The 13,882-nt window shown below is 43.6% G+C and overlaps 1 protein-coding gene across 7 annotated transcripts in view; it reads right to left on the bottom strand.

Moving 5' to 3' along the window:
- Nucleotides 1-13,882, bottom strand: part of ZEB2 (zinc finger E-box binding homeobox 2) — a 116,958-nt gene that overhangs the window by 87,078 nt on the left and 15,998 nt on the right. The window lies entirely within an intron of this gene.

The following is a 13,882-nucleotide window of genomic DNA, read 5'->3' as shown; positions in this document are numbered from 1 at the left end:
TGGCCCTTGGGCTAAGTTTCACCCTCCGTGCTGAGGTACCTTAGTTGAATTTTATTTTTAACTGCTCTCTCTCTCTCTCTTATATGTATATGTGTATATGTAAATCTCAAAGTATCTTGATCACAGTTGTGATTACAAACTTCACTTTTACTAAAAACAGCTATGGCACTGATCTTTAATATAATAATATATTTTCCCCAGTGCCTTCGCTGTTTCATTCCAGCGACTGAAACAGAGACAATTCTTTGTATGTTGAAATGTGTAATTATCATGTAGCCAAAAGGGAGGGTGTAATTTTCACATCTGATTACAAGGGAAGAGCGTAAGCGAAGCTGCCTTGGTAAACTTACACTTGTTTACAGAGCGCGATACCTTTGATATTAAAAACTCCAAACATGTAAAACGCTGGAAAAAATCAAGGTTGTCATGCACCACAGCTAAACAACAACAACAACAACGACGGCAAAAAAAGACCCTAAGCATTTTTTTTGGCATAGCTACAAATGAAAAGTCAATTCTTCTGAACTTGTGCTGGCCCTCCGCACTTGAGATGCCTGTTAAGAAGACTTCCAAATTGGTTTTGCGCAGTGTGCTCTACTTGTCGTGTTGAAGGTTAAGAAGCTAAAGCTCCAGCTTTAATTTAAAAAAAGGGGAACTTCAAATGTTTCTGCTGTTTATAACTCTATTTGGTCAGTTTAAACTAGAGAAATGCTTTTCATGTTTGACTTCATCTTCACAGAATTTACTTCTCCTAAATGTGACTGCGTTTGCTTTCAAGTTGCTTTTTTTTTTTAATACATGAATCCCTCCTGTTTATTTCTCTTTTTTTCTCCTTTTTCTTTCTTATACACGCACTGCTGATTTACCTTTGAGGAAAAGAGCTTCTGCTTATGTGACATTATTGTTTTTGGCCACGTAGGAAAAGACGGTATCAAGGAAAAGAAGAACTCTTAACAGCAAATATCACTTACCAAGGAGATTAAAGATAAGCAGAAAGATCACACTACAGGTAGAAGGAAAAACTACTGAAACCCCAAGAAAGATATCAGAAACCATTCAAAATGATGTAAAAGTATGTTTGCTAAGGAGTTATTGTCGTATTTTTAGAAACCATTAAAAACTGGCTGTGCAAGCATTGGATGTCAAAGTATGGTAATCTCATGTTTTTTCTAACCAAGAAAAAGGAAGGGAAAGAGAAAGAAAGAAGAGCAAATTATTTTTAGTATGTGGAAAATACAGCTTTTCGTTGGAGTATGAAAGAAAAAGTCATATAATTAACATGCGCAACATCTATCAACAAGACCATGATAAGACCCTATTTTCTCCAGTATGCTTTTTTTGCTGCCCTAAAATTAAGTTCCCGATACCATATTCTTATGCAGAGCATCATATCCATGGGGAAAAAAATACCTACCAGAACAACTAAGGCACTTGAAAAATAAAATGTAACCCAGTAATAGCAGTAATTCGAGTTGAAGATGCATGTAGTTACTTTAAAAGTGTTTTTGTCTTGTGCAGACAGACATGAATGCAAGGGCTACCGAAAGCAATTTAATACCAGGTGGGGGTTGACATTAATCTTTTATGACAATAATATTGTGGTGTTACAGGAGGGCAAAACCGAGTATCTTCTTGTACGTATAACCACTTCCCTAAGAGTCTGTGCCTGTCTTAAAAATACACGTATAGAATTGATGTATAGCCCCAACTTCATAATGAATATGATTATATAAATAGTCTCCACTCGTGCAAATAATCGCAACTGTCCTCCTTCTGCTTCCCTTAGGTGTGATCCAGGCTGGCTCTGCGAGCCGTACGGGGATGCTCTTCCTCCTGGAACGGGCCAAATCTGGGCCAGGAGGGCTGCCGGTGAGACCGGGGTGCGCAGACCCGGTTCTACGTGGTACAGAGCTAAAGTACGTCTTCAGATGCGGGCGACGCCACGAAAGCCAACAGGGTCGTGCTGGGCAGAATAGACTCCTTGAGTACCCAGCCTGCGTAGGGGTGCCGGAGGTAGATGCCGTTCCTGAGCAGCATTAGTGTACTTAAAGCAACAAATTAATGTCTGTGGCACACTAATCAATGTTTGGTGCACTCCACATTTTTCACTGAGTTGTTAGAGTACATTTGCTTATATTTTGCACTATTTTAATTTAGCCATATTGATCAAACTGAACACTCAATAAGACCCTAGGCACCTTAGCCTTATTAAAATTAGTCAACTTGAAGTAAGTGTGCCGAGGAAGTAATGGAAACTATTCAGAGATTTAAATACAGTACAGCCCACTTAAGTAAATACCTGTTAATGAAATAAATCTGTTTATGCACATATTTTCTCAGAAACAAATTATTAAGGGGGCCCTTCGGAAGAATACGACTCCAACATACCCATTAGTTTCAAAGGGAAGCAGTTCTCTGGGCTCACTGGGTACGTCTGTGTTCACTGGGTTAAATTTGGGGATCCGTGCTGACCTTTTCCATCAAAGCAGTTATCATTCTCCACAGTTTTGCAGAGTCAAAATTTATAAAAACGTCCCTAATTAACCTGTGAGTAAACACTATTGTATTCTTTTGGTAACCCTCCCGTTGGAGTTTATCCCAGTAAAAGTACAAATCAGCTGGACCATCACCCAGATGAGTGTATCTGGGTAGCTACAGAAGAAAAATAAAAAGCATTTAGCTAACTTGACTGTTCGTGTGCAATGGAAAAAAATAAAAGTCACGCTGCTTAGTCCTTACAAATAATAGTTCTTTGTCTTCAGAAAGTTGTATCCTTATTTTTTCCAGTGGGGTTGAGAGGTGTAACTAGAGCACCAACTCCAAGGCTTGGCTTGAGCGGTGATTTGCAGTACGGCTCCTTTTGGCACATCTCTGGAGCTCAAAATATTGTTTTTGAAAACACTGCTGTTTTTCAACAAAAATCGGAGATTAGACAACATCTTTAACTGATTAATCCTCTCTCCCCTCTGAGGGGGTGACCTGTGATAGCGTATTATTTCAGTCAGGGAAAAAAAAATTGCAGCACGCAGCAAAGTCTTCCTGCAATACCTACAAATGAATGAAGCTAAAAACTAGGTACATGATCGGTGGAGGGTTCCTAGCCTCCCTTCATCAGGGGCTGCCTTTAGAGGGCTTTGTATACTCATTTTTTTCCCCTAGTCCAATAAAAGATATTAGCTCTTTTCCCTAAGCAAAATCCCTGTCATGAATCAGGCCCTGCGCTTGCAACTAGTGTGATATTGCTGGCCAGGTTTCACCCCAGTAAAATTCTAATCTATACTTTGTCTTTTAGAATTAAGAAGAAAATGCATATCAGCAGAATCTCCTCTCTACTTTATTTCATTTATAAATTACGAGAATGATGCTATTATATATTATTAATTTCTGCTGTTCTCCAACTCGGCTGCAGCAGTGAGCTGCGGATGTTGGAACGGTGTAATTATGTTCTAGTAGGGCAGCCATCCGTTTCCTTTCAAAAATTTACAGGATTCTTAATCATGCTGCTCATTTGGGTGCGCAGTAGCGAGGATGGCGAAACACAAACAGGGCACGTTCGTTTACACAGGAACACCTGCTTAGCATGATAGCAGATGTCAGTCAGTAAGCAGAACACAAAAGAAAAATATCAACAACAGCAAACTAGAAGCGTTTATAACTCGGTACGGGGATATCTTGTCTGGGGGAAGCCAAACGAAGGGGATGCGCCTTTGCAGGTGGAAGCAGAGGCGCGGCGATGATTGGGAAAGTCTCGGCTGATGTTCCCCAGGGACCGGGTCCACAAATCCAGACAAACTCCTCGCTGGATGACGGGGTATTTAACAAAGCATTTCTCCTTCAAGAGGGTCGTTACTGCAAGCTTGGTGCTAAGCATCTTGCAGGGATCATCCTATCGTTGATAACTACAGCGAAGTAGTTGAGAGGGGTAAAAGACACCTGACTCTTGCTCCATGTGTAAGGCTTTGCCAACACTTCCATTGCAACCACTTACTCTCAAGGCTTTATATTCCACCTCTCAATGTTCCGTCCTGGGCTGCCTCTCGGCTTTCCCATCTCAAATTGAGAACGTTTCCTTTTTTTACATATTTTATGAAATAAAACGATGCTAGCGGAGCAGGGAAAGTTCACGGATTTCAAGCTCTCCCAGGCAGCGCTCCGAGTCGGGAGCATAAAGGGTACCTCTCGCATAAAGGCGTTGGGAGCGTGGTGCGCGAGTCGAGCTCTCGCAGGCGGGTATTAATAATCTCCCTCGACGCCATACGCAGTAACTACTCTTCCACAGGATTGTTAGTATTCAGAGCAAGTCAACTTGCGTGGGTCCGTGCATTAAGGGCTCCCTAAGTATGCATTGACTTGATACCCAGTAATGGCTTCTAAGGAGCCGTTATGTAGTACCGTGTCAATGATCCATGCATTGAGGACTCCCTAAGTACGCATTGACACGATAGACCGGAACGGCTCTGAAGAAGCCGTTACGGTCTATCATGCCAATGATCTGCGGATATTGGCAGTGCCTCCTGCACTTCTATAGAGATTGTAAAAGTCTCTGAAGAAGCTGTTATGATCTCAGTGGAAGAACCATCAATCAGGTCGATGGCAGGGTTTCGTTTTGCCATTTTCCCACCTTATCATTGGGAAGCTTTGTTTTACTTCTAGAATTAGATTCAAAGAAGTGACAAACTATAAAGGCTGCCCGCAGAGTGGCTCTGGGACTGCACGGAGGTAACCAGGATCAGAATATGTCCTCTAGTTTTATTAGTTCTAGGTTTTTAGTTCCAGCTGGCCTGCTGGGTGGCCTCGGCCAAGTCACTTCAACTCTTCTTACCTCCCTTGACTCTCCTCTAGCAAGCATGGAAAGAGTTGACATCTTTTGAGTGGAGATTGCTGTGGGGCTTGGAAAATGTTGGTTTAGACTAGTTAGAGCTAAGGCTTGTCTCGGCATCTCATCATGGGTGGAGGATGCTGAGATGAACAGGGTGTGTACATCACACCTTTCACAACTAAGCACACAGGCAAAGCTACGCTGAAAGGAAATCTTACCTCTGAAGTTTTGTAAGCTTTGATCTATTGAGTTTATATAGTTTCTCTCAGCTTCATTTATGCATAGTTGCATCAATTCTGAGCATCGCTGCTTGGCAGAAGGTCACCTTTATTTCCTACAATGCCACAAATTTCTATGAAAACGCTCTGAACCCCTTTTTCCATGTCTTCCTTAGCACATGAATATTTTTAAAAATGCCGTGAAAGTACATCATTACATAATAAAGTTTTAATTCATGCTAAGTCTATGACCACTAGTTAACTAGCTCGTATTGTTTGTATCTGCTCTTCCATACCCTCTCAGGGAAAACTGGACGTTTTGTTCTTCCATATTCACTTCATGCTTTTGTTTAGGGAAGATAGAGCTATAGTAGAGTATACATATATATATAGAGACGGTACTCTACGTGTTTTATACACTGCTCACTAATAAAATAAGCCCATTTATGGTGTGATCCCACATCATCCAAGGTATATTTTCATGGTTAAATGTTAGCAGACCACTGGAGAAACACTGTAACCATACCCTATGGAAAGTAGAGCTCCTCAGGCAAGAAAAAATAGAATTACCGGGCAGGTTGGGGTACTGTACAGAGCCCTTGACTGTGGCCAGGATGGCCTGCAAAGTATGAGCTCGAAGAAAAGGAAACTGTGCAAAAGGAGCTGGAGGAACATTATAGAAGATCAGAGAGGATCGTGGTAAAGCTGTGGAAGCTGAGAAGGCAGAGAACTCTCAGGGAACAGTGGCCATTGATCCTAGGTACCTCTTTCTGGGACTCAAAAACTTGAATATTTTGAAGTATGCTTGAACCTCTAGAGTCGTCCATAGTTAGGTACCCCAAATCGGTGCTTTGTCAATGTTAAATATAAATTTGGAGTTGCAGTGTAGGCTGTAGCCATCGGATCTGCATCAACATCACCAGCAAGCAGAGGGGAGAAGACAACAGGATATCTACTGAAGGCTGGAGCCAAGCTTGGCTTTTAGTGACACAGTCCTTCAACCAAATGCCTTTCAGGTAGAGGAGTGTACAACATATTCTGGAAAACCCCACTTGCTCCTTGGCAAACCTCCTTCTCTACAAAGGAAAAACTTCAGTGGCCATTACTAATCCCTTGAGAATGCATCTTTGGGATCTAGAACCTCTTTGGGGTGGCCTTGAGAGCCTACAGGCGGCAACCACCACTGCAACCCAAATTCCATTCAACATCGTACATCGACGTGTATGAAAAGTTGCATTTCAGAATCTGGCCAGCTGAAGACTGCTTGTTCCTTGGAAAAAACTAAGCTTTGCACTAAATTTAATCATCTGGGGGTTTAAACTCCAGTGAGAAGGAAAGAGAAGATATTGTTTTACAATGATTCTGACCACGTTAAACGTGTGGTCTTTAATGCACCCGTTCAGGTATCTCATGTTATGATGCGGCCTCTGCAACATGTGATGAGCCCTGGGTTGAAAACCTCAAATATTTTTTTCAACATTTGGGATACGAACAGGCGTTAGTCTCCTTCCATGTATATATTTATTGGTAAGATTTTTGCACGGTATAATTGAAGCCCGGCGGTTTTTACCAACCGCGGCTTAAGAGGAAAACTGACACAATGTAAGGTTTTGTGTCTTCTTTTGTCCATGCAAACTGGTCACTGAAAAGGTGCAAAGCGCTGCTAAAAGTACATTTTCTAAAATTCAAAGCCTTTTAAGGAAGGTACACAATGCAAGAATACGCAGCTGCAATTTTAAAAAGGCTACTGTTCCTTTAATGCCCAGCTGGTCCTGAGATGTAATAAAATTGACATATTGATTCCTTTGAATTTACAAATGCCTGTTTCATAAACTCCATCTCCAAAGCCTAGGCATCTTTAGAGCACTGTCATTTTTTTCTCCAAATGGATCAATTATGTGCCCACGTAATCCTGTTACCTGTGAAATCCATGCATACTTCTCCCATTTGCTGCAGTTCCCAGGCGGACAAACTTGCATTATGTACGCATAAACAAACAGAGCATTTTCCTGATATTAGGGATTGTTTTCAAAGTGAAAGGCAATCTCCTGGGTCCTTTGCTCAAAAAAAAAACCAACATACATAGAGCGGTGTTCCTCCAAGTAACCTCACTGCGCTATATGTATAATTATTACACAACACAGCAAATCATTAAAAAAACATTGAGTCCCGCTATCTCAAATGCTTCAACTGCAAAAAGGCACCAGGACTTCGCAGCCAGCCCTCGTTTTTCTCTTGAATCAAACTTTCCCATTTCTTTACCAGCCTCTTTATTTGATAATTAGCGCTGTATCTGTAAGGAAATCGTTTTCGTCAGAAACGTTCCTGCGTGACTTAAATACCGGAAAAGCACCCAAAGCTGCAAACTTTGCTGTGGAAGTTTGGGGGCTTTTTAATATTTGGGCTTTTTTTTTTTTTTTTCCCCTAGGATAATTCGTCTTTTTGTCGTGCTGAGCACCTTTCCATCATGTACACGCACAGAGAGTCAAGCAGGCATTAACCTGCAAACCTACCACTTATGCATATAAATGCATCGCACATACAACTATTCCCATATCTCGTGGCATATTATTTGTATGACTATACACCGTGCACATAAACACATTTATACACACACACACGCACACACACAGCCCGTGCGCAATCCTCAAATATAAGCAGAGAAAAAGGGAATAAATGTGTTTTTCTCTGTCTGTGGATTCTTTATAAAAAGTACCATGTATGTACATAGATATGAATTCTCGTTTCATTCTTTCAGGCTGTGCTGTATCTGATTTTCTACACTTCACTGGGCAACCAGCAGTTCAGTTACACTACACTTGCACTGTACGATTTGTCTCTAAAAGGTTCCCAAAATTATGAAACATCTTGTCTGCTGCATGACCTGCTCACCGCGGTGCCGCAGCCCGAGGTGCATCCACACATACAGAGAGGATGGCACCGAAAAGAAAATAAACATATATATATGTTTGATGCTTGGAGCCCATACAAGTGGCCCGATACACCCCTGCCATTGTGCGGGAGTGGGTTTTAAAGATAAATGGCTGCATGTTAACCAGATTTGACATGCTGCACAAAAGCAGCCACCTTTGGTCCCATGACACAGCCAAACAGAAAAAACAACAAGCAATCCTGGCAAAAGATGTCCGATGCGAATAAAAGCCCAACAATTTGTCACATAGTCGTTACAAAATGTTCCAGGCTTTGGGGCTTGCCATGGGACGGCAGCGATAAGAAGAGCATAGAAAAAGGAAGGCTGAGGGTGCTGGGGTGGCGGAAGAGTTAAAACTCGAGGAAAGCTCCGGTAGTTACAAAGGGAAAACAAAGAGGATATTTTCATTTGGCTCTTTCCGAAGACACACACACACACACACACCAAGAAAAAAAAAAAAAAAAAAAAAGCCGTAATTAATTAAATCAAGAAGCTCAGTTGTTTTCAGAGGTGATTGAAATCTGACATGCAAAGTAGAAATATTTATGTTTACTTTCTATTTTCGGACTCGGCGAAGCTACTTTTCCTTCACTGCACTTCCCCACCACTACAATGGCCATGGCTCGGTTTATGAGGGAGCGAGCGCTGCCTCTTCGGGGCCAAATCCTGCTCACGTTTCTCATGGCATTTGGTCTGTCCTCATGGGAAACGGGCCCAGAAAACTCCAGAGATGTAACTGGGGGAGAGGACTGACGCGTGGCAGCAGAGCTCTACCTGTTCTCCCGCCGCCTTGGAGTTCAGGCGAGACAGGAAAGAAAAAGCCCAAACTTAGATTTGGGTTGACGAGGCTGAATTTCCAAACGAGTGGGATCCTCCAGCTTGCCACTACGACCAGCCCCAGGCATCAAACCTGACTTCCCTGGTCTGTGTCCCGCTGGAATCCCCGCGCACCCCCATCGACTGCAGTCGGGTTAGGAATTGCACCTATGCCGGCTTGCTAATATTTCGGTATATTTTTACAGCCCCTGAACTGAAATAAGGAGTCCAAACGCGCCACTGCAGCTGCTTGCCAAGCTCCACATAACGGAGCTCACATTTTAAAATACCTTTCAGTCAATAATCATCATTGCTTCAGTGATTACCGTTAGCTTCTTTATATTCAGTGGCAGAAAACTGGGGAAGGGGGGGGGAAGAGTTAAAAGCAATATTGTCTTCTAAATGAGAATAATCGGTTGTATAATAAACTCCGAGAATCTGATTATTAGAACCATACATTCATAATTTTCTCAGCCCAATTCCTTGGCATCCGCTTGCCCTCTGACGAAACAACGAATGGTCCTCGCTCTTCTGCGCTCCCAGGGAATGGCAGAGTGCTTTAGAGATATTAAGCCCCGCGAAAGCCCTGTGAATGAGTTCGGCAGTATTTCCCCGTCTCATAGACAGGGAAAATGAGCACGGCGAGGTTAATTGACTCGCCGGAGAGCACACACATCGCACTTGATGCTGCACTCACCTTCCCCCAGCCCCGTACCAGCAGAGCCAGGGATGGGATAGCATCCCACCACCGTACCATCCCGCCTCCTCCGCCCGGCAGCATCCCAGTGGTCCAGCGCGGATGGGCACGGCGTGGCCTTGCCCTTATCCCTTCCTGGGCCTAATCCCTGCGCGGGGGATTTTGTAGGAGCAAATTAAACGGCGTCGAAATCACCTCGGAAGGCACAGGGCTTATCAAAAGGTAAAAAAAAACCCCAACAACCAACCAACAACCACCAACCAAGTGTCAGCCGGAAGAAAAGTTCATTATTATATGTCAAGGAAAAATTAATAGAAAGCGTTTCAATAGTTAAATTACATGGCTAAATCAGCCTTTCTGCAGGAAGACCAGCTTGCTTTAATTAAAGCGCGTTGCGTTCAAAAGCCATCGCGCGCCTGATACCGACACCTGTATGTCCCTGTTCGAAAACCCAAACTGCTTTTCCCACATCCCAGCGACCGACGTTACCAAAAGTCCGAGTTATTTTTAAATACCCAGGGAGATAACCGAGCCAGGGCTCCGAACAGGGGGACGAGGACTGTTCAAATCATGGAAATGTCACTTCCAGCAATGTGTGCCTGGGACTTTTTTATATTTTTTTTTTTTTTGACTGTCAAGAAGATTTTAAATCTTTAATATCTGTTTGTTGTCAGGTTTGCCTCCAGCTTTTTATATCTGCAGGTCTTTTTTTTTGTTGTTTTTTTTTTTGTTGTTAGGAATTAGCATTTCTCATTTGCTAGCTGAAAGTTTAGAGAAAGCACCAAAATACCAATAAACAAAGTTCATCTAAGGGAAAAATCTCTGCATGCGTAACCTAGTTAGCAATTCTTTTATGGTTGCAGGATGAAATTTGAAATATGTGTTTAAAAAGAGAGTTTTTTCCAGAAAGCCTCAGTCCTGCCGAGGCTTTTCTAGCGCCCTGTGCTAATTTTAAACGAGAAATCATTATGATTTCCATGCCATATTAGCATCTCTTTTATTTCGCGATATCTGTGCTGCGCTATTTCAACTCACTGCAGGTTGCTGTTACTTTTTTTTTTTTTTCTTTTTTTTTTTTTTCTTTTTTGGATACCGCATCGTTTAAAGACATACCGGAGCTGAAGACAGTCGGGATTACCGGCGACTTCAATCGACATTTTTGGCCTTTGTAAAAAGATCTTAGCCAAACATTTTGTTGAGTTAAACTCTAGCTGCCGCCACCGCGCGCGGAACGTCGCTCCCCCCCTCCCAAAAAAAAAAAAAAAAAAGTGCAGAAGTGATGCCTTGTGCCATCCCTGGCAGCGTTTTGCTCAGCGTTTGCTGCGAACGGGGGGGGAAGATACGGAATGCACGGATTGATTTTCAAATTACCTCAATATTTTGAAAACATTTTCACCTGCATGCTGAGAATGCTAAGAATAGGCAGGAAGGCAATTGTGCATTTGCACAGCCTCCACTGCATTCATTTATAAATTACCTCATCACTGACTGAAATTAACACTGATTCTTACAGGCAATTTCTCAATTTCCAATGCTAATTACATTTTTTTTACTTTTAAATTCTGTACCACCTGTTTTGGGCAAGACATCTTAGGCAGCGCGACCGCATTTAATCACAATTTTAATTAACCGCCCTGTAGATGTGAAAAAGAAGCAATTATAATGTAGATGAATGATGATTTTTCTGCATTAAATTGTTTTGTTTCCCTGGTATGTTGATTGTAACACAGCACACAAATACAGTAACTGTACAATTTTTTTCTATTGTAATTTAGTAATTGTTTTTGGAAAACCAGTTTGGGAATGAGTGACTTCATCTGTTTACAAATTGATTGATACTGTTAACTCACTGATTGCTGCAGCATACATTTTGTATTGCACAGCCTAGCATAAAATATAATTAGGCATGCACAGACTTTGCAGCACCATTTTGGAATCTGAAAATCAACTGTAACCGAAGTGTGTTTTCCTGGAGCATCCTCGCATCAGCCGGGGCTGATGATACGATAATCATCAAACAATGGGCTTTTCCCATCCCGCCGCTGGTAGAAACCCTTGGATTTAATCTGACAGTCTCACGGGTTGGTTTGGGGGGTTTTTTTTTTTGGAGGGGGGGGATTGTGCTTTGCCAGGCCTTGGGAGCTGAGGGCTGGCAAGTCTCGGATCTTGCCCAACTCCCTCCGATCGCTATCGGGAAGGAGCAGGCGAGTGACGGAAAGAAACAATGATGGCAAAAAGAGCCGCGGTTCAGCAAAACCCGGGGATCGTTACTGACACGCGTGTGCCGTGGCACCGGCTATCTCCGGCTACGCGTTACAGGGGGATAAGATCTCGATCTGACTCATGGCTGGCAGATACAGATCGTCCAAGTTATAGATATATATATCTCTCTCCCCATCGGAGGCAAAGCCTGCTTGCTTTCCCAGGGAGGGAGGTGGCGCCGGAGCGGGAAGGGAGCAGATGTGCGGCACTAGCAGCACCTGGGCTGTGGGAGATGGTGGCACCGCCACCGTGCTCTGCCAGCATCCCGGGACGGTCCTGCTGGGGGTCTCCCACCTCGGGGCTATGAATCCCCCAGCACAGGTGGGATGGGGCGCAGGGACACGGGGAGAAGAGCAACCCAGAGGTCACCCATGCTGCCCGCAGCCCCCCAGGAGAGAGGTGGCAGGTCTTCCCTTCCCAACCTCCTATGCCACCCATGGAGCGAGAGGTCTCCACTGCCTGGGACTTGCCGAGAGGTGAGACACCATGTCAGCCCGCATGCGGCCCCATCGCCACCAGACTGGCGATGTCACCCACGGCGGGCCAAAACCGGGACACCCAACCCAAGGGACGAGGCAGACCTGGGGATGGATCCCAGGCTGCCACCCACCACGGGGGCACGGGGGGTCACGGGGGTTTGGAGACATCTTGGGAGGTTCTTGGTCTCATCTGCTGGGCCTGCTCGCTTTCTAAACATTTGTTAAGAGGGAAGGACATAAAGTCTACTGTTCAGTAGGTGATTTTTGTAAGAATCCAGCTATCCATACATAAAAGGGTCTATTATCTCACAGTGGAAGAGATTTACATGCGTAACTCCCATTAACTCTTATGGGACTTAGGCACGTAAATCTCTTGTGCATCTAGAGAAGAATAGACCACATAAGGTCTTGTGATCTATACTGCGAGTAGGTTTAAGTCCCTTTCATTTATAAAGCTATACAAAAATTAACCATTAAAGCTTATTCTGTGCAAGCTGTCCCCCTACATATATCACCCAGCTCTCTGTTTGAAGTACTTGATGTAAACGCGCACTGAGAAAAGGTACGGGAGAAAGCAAGCCCATTCATTTCAGTTAGTAAAACTGTCATAGTTGAAAGGAAGCAGACGAAGGGCAGGTAGAAAAATTGTACAGGTTCTGCCCAGCAGATTCAATTTCAGATTTAGGCTCTAGACTGCACTGTTTGGAGAAGGAATACTTTCATTTCGCTCAACGCTCCCTCCTCCCCCTCCACCCCCCCTCTCCCATCCCTACTTATAGCCCTCGAGTAAAGCACGGTGCCTTGGACCAAATAACCCCGAGTGGCTGGAGCGATACAATCTTTACACAATCAAACTAAGATGCCGCATCTACTGAGGGAAAATAAATAAATCTTTTATTCCATAAACTTGTTTAAGCCGAAATGTTCATCGGTAAGCCTGCAAAAGTGGGAACATCTGTGCTCCTGCTGGGATTTGATGTCTCGCCACAAACCTTTCCATAAGCACTTTGTCTCTGATAGGGAACAAAGAGGGAAATACCTGATCCCCAGCCTCCGTTGGGCAGCTCCTTGTATCTTCACGCCCTGACCTACTGAGCATTCCTCCCAGCAACGGGCTGCTTCCCGGGGCTACCTCCGCCATGGAAGCTGGCTAACTAATCTCTTAGCAAACACTTGCAGCAAACCTGAAGAGAGTTTCAAAAGGCGACGAAGAAGGGGGGAAGAAAACCAGAAGGAAAAAAAAAAAAACAAACAAACAAAAAACCCAACCAAAACTTTCTACAGATAAAGCCTGCGGCATCTCTGGAAGAGAAGAATCAGAATCTAAATATAGCTCCATATGCTCTTGATGAACTCCTGAGATGCAAAGTTGTGGCCACTTAATGAACATATATATATATTTTTTTTTTTAATCTTTATCCAGTTTGCTGCTCCTTTCCACTAGCCTGCCACTAAGCCAGCTTGCTTTATTTCTGCCTGCTGATAGTCCCTCCGACTACGCTTACAGGTATTTGCAAAGCGCTGCTTTCATCCCCGCCACACCGCTGGGATGATATGGCACTGGGAAAGTCCATCCTGCGTGCCCTGCCTGCGCACGGGGCAACCTCTCCTGAGGAGCTTATAAGAAAATCCACTGTTGAAATAAATAACAACTCTCAA

The sequence above is a fragment of the Rissa tridactyla genome, chromosome 7 (assembly GCF_028500815.1).
Source record: "Rissa tridactyla isolate bRisTri1 chromosome 7, bRisTri1.patW.cur.20221130, whole genome shotgun sequence".
Lineage (NCBI taxonomy): Eukaryota > Metazoa > Chordata > Aves > Charadriiformes > Laridae > Rissa > Rissa tridactyla.
Note: the sequence above shows the minus strand (reverse complement) of the source record. Positions and strands in the feature narration are given on the sequence as shown.